We start from the raw sequence: 10486 nt of genomic DNA, 5'->3' as shown, positions 1-10486 counted from the left end.
TTTTTTTTTTTTTTTTTTTTTTTTTCAACGTTTTTTATTTATTTTTGGGACAGAGAGAGACAGAGCATGAATGGGGGAGGGGCAGAGAGAGAGGGAGACACAGAATCGGAAACAGGCTCCAGGCTCCGAGCCATCAGCCCAGAGCCCGACGCGGGGCTCGAACTCACAGACCGCGAGATCGTGACCTGGCTGAAGTCGGACGCTTAACCGACTGCGCCACCCAGGCGCCCCAGTTTGTTCTGTTTTTAAGAGTCTCTTATGCTTTGGCTCTCTCCCACTCTAACCTCCTTTTTTTTTTTTTTCCCTTCCCCTCCCCCATGGGTTTCTGTTAAGTTTCTCAGAATCCACATAAGAGTGAAAACATACGGTATCTGTCTTTCTCTGTATGGCTTATTTCACTTAGCATCACACTCTCCAGTTCCATCCATGTTGATACAAAAGGCCATATTTCATTCTTTCTCACTGCCACGTAGTACTCCATTGTGTATATAAACCACAATTTCTTTATCCATTCATCAGTTGATGGACATTTAGGCTCTTTCCATAATTTGGCTATTGTGGAAAGTGCTGCTATAAACATTGGGGTACAAGTGCCCCTATGCATCAGTACTCCTGTATCCCTTGGGTAAATTCCTAGCCGTGCTATTGCTGGGTCATAGGGTAGGTCTATTTTTAATTTTTTGAGGAACCTCCACACTGTTTTCCAGAGTGGCTGCACCAGTTTGCATTCCCACCAACAGTGCAAGAGGGTTCCCGTTTCTCCACATCCTGTCCAGCATCTATAGTCTCCTGATTGGTTCATTTTGGCCACTCTGACTGGCGTGAGGTGATATCTGAGTGTGGTTTTGATTTGTATTTCCCTGATGAGGAGCGACATTGAGCATCTTTTCATGTGCCTGTTGGCCATCCGGATACACATCCCATTTTAAATGCTACCTCCTCCAAGATATCTTCCCCAGCTACCTCAAATTCAAACCAGTTCTCTGAAATCCCTCATCACTCTTAGAAGCTCTCTTAAAGCTACTGGTGCATATTTTTTTTCATGTCCCCTACTACACTGCATGCTGTTGAAGTGAGGGATTTACACCTTACACATTTTGTAAAAAATAAATTACCTTTATGTTGCAAGCTATCAGTAGATGTTTACTAAATAAATTATAATTAGTCAGAAATAATAAATTTATTTAAATGCATACTAATTTTTATACTGAATAATCAAGTTTTTACTATTTTAAATTCTTAAAAAAGAATTTAGCAACTCTATTATGCATTATTCCTAAAAGCTTTCCTTGATACCTTATACAAGTTTTCACTTCAGGATATGTTCATATTAACTCAGGCAAGCATGAAATGAAATTCTTTGATCTGTATCCCTGAAAGTCTGTCTTTCCTTGTGCCCACACATACCCTCCCACATGGTTAAAAATGGAGATACTCTTCCTTCCCAGACCATCTCTTTTCTTATGAATACATCCCTAAATAAGTAATCCAGATGGAATCTCTCTCTCCAAAAAATCCCTCCAACACCTGCCCCCTCCATCCACCCTGCTCAACGTCCTCCTTTCTGAAGACCAGCATTGGATGTCCTGACAGCTCAAAGCAGCATTTGGATTTTCTGAGGTGCCATTGTTTGGGGGAGTAAAGGCGGCAACAAATCCAAGGCAGGCGGTGAACTCTAAGCTGAAGGATACATGGCAATAGACTCTCCCTGGGAATAAAATTGCCTGTAGGAGGATCTATCCAACAGGACAGTGCCTGCTTTCATAGCTGTAACTTGAGGAGAACAAGGATCTCTGGGCACACTGGTTCTTCTACTCAAGAGTCTGTGGAACTAGGACCTCCAGTGGCTCCAGCTAGCAACACCAACCCAGACTCTATTACCCAACAAATCTGTGATCCAAGTGGTAGAAAAAAAGGAGAAAATATAAATGAAAAATAATTTACACATCTATGGTCCTATTGTTCATACCCACAACCTCCACTATTATTGTTCTCTTATTGATAACCCACTTGTATCATCTTTTCACCATCCTTATATCCCTTGTCTCTTGAGCCCATAGACAGACCTATAGACTAAAATTGGAAGCAAGTGGGGAGAATGCTAAATAGATATTTCCAGGCCCCCAAAGCTGAAGGTAGGCTTCTCCTCTCATTGAATTCACCTTTTATACTGGGTGTCAATATGTGGGTGGCGAGTGTGGTTGGAATGGCTCTGTGTGTCCCCAGTCAGGCCCTCCTCTCCAGGCCACCAGGATAGTGTTTTCCCAAATGAGCTAATTCCAAGGTATTAGCTGGCCCCAAATACTTCTTGCTTCTGCACAGCTGTTTAACTCTCTCACTTTGAAGAGGCAAAATTTATAGAATTTAAGAATATATAGTTCTCTCTTCACTTAACACAATTTTAGTAAATTAATCAACTAGTCTGTATTCACTTTCTATTTCACCTTTAATAATATATAGGTCCTACGAGGGCAGACACCAAGTCTGCCTGGTTCTTTTGCGTGTCCACAGTGTCTGGCACATAAATGGCATGAAGTCCTTATTAAATACATGGAGGTAGGTCATCTGAAGCATAGCTAATGGGCAGGGTTAGTGGAGACATATTTGCTGATACTTTCTGAATACATTTGCATTTGACTGTACACACACACACACACACACACACACACACACCTTCCACCTCTCTAGCTCTATAGAAGTTGCCTATGTGCCTCTGTTCTGGACCTCTGCACGTCCCAGCTCTGCCATTTTTTTCTGTCATGCATGCCTTCTACCACCCTTTAACCCTTCAGCTATCCTCTACCCAACTTTTTCTGTAAATGATCTGGCATCTTCCTCTCTTTTGTTATACACTGGCAGGTACAGAAGCTCCAGGGGCTCCACTGACAGGAGAAGCGTCTACAAGGAGGCAAGGCCCACTTGACAATTGTATTGAGGACTGGTCTTGTTTACCTTACCATATGCTGGAAAGGATAGAATCTGAGCAGATGTCTCTTCAGGTCTTGCATATCCACAGAATGTGGCTCCCAAGGCTATATCTTCATTACTGACAACACCTGCTTTCTAGGCCTTAGCTGCCTGCTCAACATCCCCACAAAGATTTCCTCCTGCCACAGCCAATACAGCATTCCTCAAATTAAACCCATCACAGGTTCCTTTTGTAACGTTTATCTCTTTAATGCTAGGATCCTCATTCTGGAATTCCAGGCTGGCACCCTCCAATATTCTTTTCCAATTCATTTTTTCCCCTTAACCTTTATATTCCTCCCTTTGACATGTCCATTAGATTTGCCCTTTTATATTCATGTCCATCATTGCCATTCCAAACTAGGTTTTCAACACTACAACCTTCATTTAGTTATCTTTTATTTTAATGTTTATATCCAGACAAGATTGGGTACATTCAGGGTGATATGGCCATAAACAATCCAACCAGAAAACCAGTTCAATCTTTCTACAGCACCCTTAAAAAAACAGCTTATGATTCTTATTTCCTAGCACATGAAGACCCCAAAATCCATGACTGACTTCTCAAAATCTGGCCCAACCTCATGTCCTAAGTCTCTTCAAGACACCCCTGTTAAAAAAAAAAAAAAAAAAAAAAAAAAGACACCCCTGTTACTTTGTGCCAGGCCCAGTGATGGGCACTGGAGATAAGGCAGAATTTGAGACAAACACGATCCCTGTCTTGATGCATCCTAAGATCTTCCTTGGGATTTTCTCCCTTCTCTTATCTGTCAATAGTGCTCTGCTACTTAATATTAATCACAGGTCACCATATTGCCAATTCATATATTCAACCACAGATTATTTAGTAACCATGCAGTTTGGGTGGGGCATTTGTGCTAGGCAGGTGGAAACTTCAAGCTCTGGAAGTGGAAATGATATTTCTGTTATATAACCTGTGTCTAGCACAATGCCTGGAGATAGCTAAGTGGTACATAACCCTTTTTTTAAATTAATGAATTATGTAATAAAGCTTGTAAACATTGAGCAATCAGAATTTAGAGTAGAGAGAAATCAGAGTGAGGAGTTTGCAAAAGGCTGTGCTTTGGAGGAGGTGTGGGATGTGCACAGACTGAGAAGTGGGAGGAGGGCATTCCAAGCAAGTACAAGGCTGGAGTGTGAGACAAGGAAGGAAGCTGCCCACCCCACTCCCTCCCCTGCCCAGCTATCTGCTTCTCTTTGTTTCCATAGTAATGGAGTATAAACAGCTCAGCTAGCCCTCAAATCAGGATTATCCGACTGTGTTCTCACTGATAAAATGTGGGCAGCAATAATGTATACTGTGTCCCCCTCGTCTGCTGTAATAGTTACTGCACAATAGGTTATGTTGTGGAATAAAGAGCACAAGTTTATTTCTTGCTCACTAAAATCCCCTGAAAGTCCAGAGAACTTTGCATTCACTGGGGATTCCTGCAGGTTTCCATCTCATAGCATCTTCACATCAACATGTGTTTTATGGTCACTATGGCAAGGGAAGCAAGGGCTGGGGAGTCAAGTGCCAGCAATGAACCTTGCAGCACACAAGTGACTCAGGCCACATTGGCTCCTTATTGCTTTGGTCGAAACTAGTCACATGGCTGTGCCTAACTACAAAGAGTGAAGAAGTATAACCTTCTGCGTGCCTATAAATAATAATAATAATAATAAAAAGCTGGATATTGGTAAATATTGTTATGTCTATTACACTTAAATAAACTGAAATTGCATATTATAGACTTAATCTCTATTTTCTGAAGGCTGAAACATATGTGGCCTCAACCAGTCTTTTAACATAAAAATGAGGACACCACTCTGGGGCATGGCAGAAGCCTAAGTTAAAAGGAACTGGAGTCTCTGAATGATTTTGTGGAGTAGGGCCACTACACCAGCCTAGAATTCCCACATCTGGACTATTGCAGAAGACAGAAATAAACTATCAGGGACAAGTCCCTGTGTCTTGAAGTCTCTCTCAGTTACTTAGCCTCTATTCCAACTAAAGGAGGAAAAAATCAAGACAATGGTCTTAACTGGAGTTAAGGCTTGTATCAGGAAATAGCATGGTGGCATGAAAATCAACAAAAAGAATATCAAGACACATCTGTTTACTTCCAACCCAATAATAAGTTTTGAGCTGATAAGAACTAAAACACAGAAACTATTTTTTTTCAGATCTCTTAAGATTTAGCATATTTATACATCCAGAGGATGCTCTTTTGTAGATAATTGTTGGCTGATCAATAAGAAGAAGAAGCAAAAATATAAGAGATCAAAAGTCTATATCTAGCTATATCAAAGACACAAGGATCTCTGAACTGTAGCACGCAGCCTCCAAACTGAGTAGGACATATGCCACCTAGACACAGAGAAAAGGTTGGAAAGTTAGTCTTCTAATGGAAAGGGAGGTAATTCTTACTGGAGAACATCCATTGACCCATTGCTCCTCCAAACGCACAACGTGAAGTGGTTTCACCATTCCGAACACCACTAGAAAAAAAGACCATAACTACATAAGAGACCCTTTTGTTTGTTTGTTCTTTAAGTTTTATTTTACTTATATTTACTTATATAATAGAGAATGATTAAGGATTTTCAATAAGGAGGTATGTTTCTTTTGCTTTTTTATTATAAGTGATTTTCTTTCCCCCTCTATTTCTAGGATGACCAGGGAGGAATTTGTTTCAACAAGTAAGGTCATAATCATACCCCATAATTTTTTATACTTTGCTTGAACACAGAAAAGGTTCACCTGTTTGTCCATTAGAAATATTATATTACAAGTATTACGTTATGGCAAAAATAAAGCAGAATACAATTTTCTTCTTAGGCACAATTAACTGAAACATGCATCCGCCAAAAGAGGGTTAATATCCTGATCTCGTATCCAGATAAATGTCTGAGTGAAATGATAGCTTTAAAGAGGCCACAGGAAACAATACTAAATAAAACAAAAAATTAAACAAGTAACAAAATCATTGAAGGAAAAGTAAAAATAAATATGTTGATAATAAAATATGTATTTATAACATAACTCATAATGATGTATTTATGTTTACCTCATTAATCTGATTATTACCCGATTTTCTTTTTTACATTTAATTTTTTTAATGTTTACTTATTTTTTAGAGAGAGAGAGACAGAGCATGAACAGGGGAGGAGCAGAGAGATAGGGAGACACAGAATCAGAAGCAGGCTCCAGGCTTCAAGCTGTCAGCACAGAGACCTATGCAGGGCTTGAACTCACAAACCAGGAGATCATGACCTGAGCCAAAGTGGGACGCTTAACCGATTGAGCCACCCACGCACCCCTACCCAATTTTCTTATTAAGTTGGGTTCATAAATATTTATTTCATTAGCCTCAAAACATGTTCATGGTGAAATCATTCTAAGTGTGTCTATAACCAAAATCAGCATGGGGAATGCATGGATTGGAGGACAAGACCCTCTAGTGTGGGTCAGGGGACTACTGAGGGTAGCAGAGACCATTCAGGGGCAGCTGAACTGGAACTGGCTGAGGTATGTGCACTACACATTAGAAATCAGAGTTGGAGCTTCAGAAGATTTGAATTCTAGTCCTTAACTTCAACAGTGACCAACTCCAGAGCTTTGGTGTTGAGACACAAAGGGGCTAAGCTCACCCAGAGATGAGCCAGTGAAAACAGGCAGAGGAATTAGAAAATTATTTCCTTTTAAACTAATAAAAAGAGAGATTTGAGAACAGAGTTTAAATGTGCAGACACCTTGGCCGTGCATACACTGAACCAAGAATTAGACAACCCTATCCCACTATCCTCAGTCAGAAGCATAACCAGATAGCTGCAGGCTCCCTGTGGGGCAGAGCCTGCGTCTGAAAACCCAGGACAAGGAGCACTGCAGAATGTGTGTGTCCTGTGACAGATCCCTTAGAGAGAGAGCCTGAGGGCCTGAAACTGCACACCTCGTTTCTCTCCCTAATTCATAATCATCCAACTCACTCTTACCTTCAAGGGGGAAGAAGCCAGGAGTGTTTCAGGAAAATTCCCTCATCAGGGACCCTAGAGGAGTGGAGAAGCCATCCCTCCTGAAGGAAGTTACTTCAACTTTATACAACTTAAAATTTCCTATCTGTAAACTAGTATCTCCAATATTCCTTTTAGCTATAATATTTATGATTTTAAAAAGCCTCTTTGGGGGCAAGTCTATACCCAGGACTGGTGAAGAGAGGGTTGTGTTTCCTGGGGGTCACTTAATGGTCACTCAGAATGGGAAGGTGTTCCTGAGCTGATATACAAACTCTGTGCCATCAGTGTGTTTATGCTATCATATTTCAAGGAATATATATATTAAGCACCTCTTATATGCTGGTGAACAGAGTGATAAATAAAGCAGATCAGTTCTCCAGCTGCCTTCCTAAAGCTTACCCTCCAGTAAGGAGAGGCAGTAAATAAATAAGCATGATGTGCAATTACCAAAGGCTTTAAAGCAAGAAAAAGTGGGAGATATAGTTGTAGGGAGAGAGAAGGAACAACCTTCCAGGCAGAGGGGATAGCACGTGCAAAGGTCCTGAGGCTGAAATGAATATAGCACTTTTGAGACTTTAGAAAAAGGCTTTGGCTAGAGTTTAGTGAGTAAGGATATGAATGATACAAGTTGAATATAGAAGCACCAGGCAGTCAGGGCATTATGGACTATGCTGGGGAGTTTGGATTTTATTTTAAGTGAATGAAAAATTCAGTTAAGAGTTTTAAGTTAAGAAAAGATATGATCTAATTTATGATGCTAAAAAAAAATTACTTGGCAGTGTGCAGAAGAGATTTGAGGCATAGAGGATCAATATTCCCATGACATAATATAAGCCACGTAGGCAAAGCCTTAGAGGAAAAGGGAAAAAGCATCCTTTGGGCCTCTGGAATGTAGTTTTTGTGAACGTTGTTCCCAGAGTTCCTGTGTCGCAGTCATCATTGGTAAAAGCTCTGGATGCTTACATGAGTCATTAGAACCAAGTTGGTAAATATCTGATAGTTGGGTGGGATGACATTAACCTGTCATTTTATATATTAATGTTAACACTATTTACTGCTTAGTTTAGAGGAATAGAAGTGAATTTTTATCCAACAATCCCCCAAATACAATTTATTCCAAATAGATATTTGTACTTGTTTCATCAAAATGGCTTTCCTTATGCTCCACTTGCTTCCAGCTCTCAGAAAGATACATTTAAAATCTGGATTCTGCAGTCTAAATTTTGTCCGGTAGCTCTGCTCAAGTTCATTTCCCCCAGTATACAGAATGAACTGACCCACTAATAAGTGAACTAATTTGTGTTCACCGCGGTGCTAAGCAATGTGGGGTATCACTGGTGAGTTTTCATCTTGGGCAAGGTCAAGGGCTTGTTTACATAATGATTATGACCATATCTATGCCTCCCCCCCACCATAAAATGTTTCTGGATATCTGGGATCCCTAAAATATTTTTTTCTAGACCTTTTTATCCAAGTTTTCTTGGAGGACATGTGACAGCAGTGTTGATGGGGCAAGTAAGACCAAACTGGCAGTCAAAAGTGTGTTATGTGCTTGGAACAGCCCCTTTGTCTTGGTAAACGAAGGGATGGAAGAATGGTTAGGGGTAGATGGTTTTCATCTTGACAGTATTTTCAAACTTCTGGTTACTTTTATAAGCAGTAGCTGGAAACAATACCTCCTTTTACTTCACCAGCTGTCCTCAAATTACTATCAAGTCACCCATGGCAAAAGTGCCTATAAAATAGAAAAAGAAACAAACAAAAATGAGAGCCTGTAGTGACTGCTCCAACAGCTGTCCCCGAAGGAAGCACCGCTAAGGTAGAGCACTCCTAACAGACCCAGGAACTTGGTGATGGAGCAAGGGAGCTGCAGGTGGGAGAGTTACCGGTAGTCATTCACAGTCCTGAGACTGGCCACCAGGAGCCTCCTACCCACCCTTGCAACCCAACCAACTGCCACTCACTGAGGGCCTCCTATAGCACGGGCCTCAACAGGACAAACAACAAAACTACTTTTCTGCAAAAGATAGAAACACGGCTCAAATTGACTTCAGCCAAAAGGGAATTTATGGGCTCATATAACTCAAAAATGTAAGGTAAAACAATCTAGCATGAGGCAACACTGGAGAAAAAAGCTCCAGTGGTTTCTTTGAAGACTGAAGTCTTGGTTTTGTTTTCTTCAATGTTTACTTCATTCTAATGAGTAGCTCTTCTTGGAGGTGAGGGGTCTCTTGGCAGTTCCAGGCTTACAGTGTAGCAACCAAAGTGGAAACTGAGCTGCTTCTTCTCCTGGTTTGAAAAAAATCCCAAATTGGCAATAATTCAGTGATCAGGTGAAGATCTGAACCGATCACAAGCCTGTGACTTGTGTTGTTTTGACCAAAGGAAGCTGAGTCATGTCTCTACCCACATAGAGAGGAAAAGTAGGGGCAAAGTGGGGGTGGATTCAGCTCCATCCAAATGACATGGATGAGAATTTGTAACATCCAAAGAATGGGGCACAGTAATTGCCTAAAGACATTTTTACTAGAAGAAAGGTAATAGTAAAGCAGTAGATATCCACCAAGTATTTAAATACCACTAGCCTTTGCATGAGGTACAAAATAGGCTTGCCCTCACAGTTTCACTGCAGGAGGAGGATGGTTCCACAACACAATGCCATAAGTGCGGTAATTAGAGTAGCCATATGCCATGGTTAGCCAGGACAGTCATAGTCTATGCCTGATGTCCCAGTGTAATTATTAACAATGCACCCCTATAATGCTCAAAAGTGCCCTGGTTTGGACAATACATTATATGGCCACCCAAACAATAACTGATATATGTTCAAATGCACATAGAAAGAAAGGAGAGGGAATAACCAGCTGTGAGAGAGGTGAATAGGGTAAACTGGAAAGGCTTAATAAAGAAGGTGATGCTTCACCTGAATATGGAAAGATGTGTGGAAATGTTCCAAGTGGCTGAAGAAGCTGAGAGCATCCCGAGCATCAGGAAAGGTATGAAGATATGAACAATCACTTGGTGGATAGGAATTGCTCCCATATTTCTGTGATTCAGAAGGATCAAAGGTGTGCAGAGGAAAGGGGTGAGGGAAAGGACAGGAAAGGTGGGCCAGGTAACCAGCTTCTGATCCAAAGAAGAAACACCACATTAAAATGATTTAGCCAAGTTTATAGAATCTGGAAGTAAGCTAAAGACTGCCGTGATTAAGAGAAATTTTTAAAATAGGCAAAACTTTTTCTTTTATTTCTGGTTCCATGAAACACTGAAGTATGTCATACCTGAGAAGTGAAACTGAGAAACTTGTTTCACTTCACTTAGATTCACAACACTGGCTGCTGAAGATGTAACCCAGACTGGAAAGATGAAAAATGTCCTCTGTCAGACACAGACATATGTTACTAGTTTGGATCATATGTCATTTGTGACTCAAGTAATCATGAACGCGAAATGAGAAAAAAAGCAGTTGTGTTGTATAATATGTTTTCTGCTTATCCTTCTT

The sequence above is a fragment of the Neofelis nebulosa genome, chromosome 7, assembly GCF_028018385.1.
Source record: "Neofelis nebulosa isolate mNeoNeb1 chromosome 7, mNeoNeb1.pri, whole genome shotgun sequence".
NCBI classification, from domain to species: domain Eukaryota; kingdom Metazoa; phylum Chordata; class Mammalia; order Carnivora; family Felidae; genus Neofelis; species Neofelis nebulosa.
The sequence above is the reverse complement of the archived record's forward strand: the minus strand, read 5'-3'. Positions refer to the sequence as shown.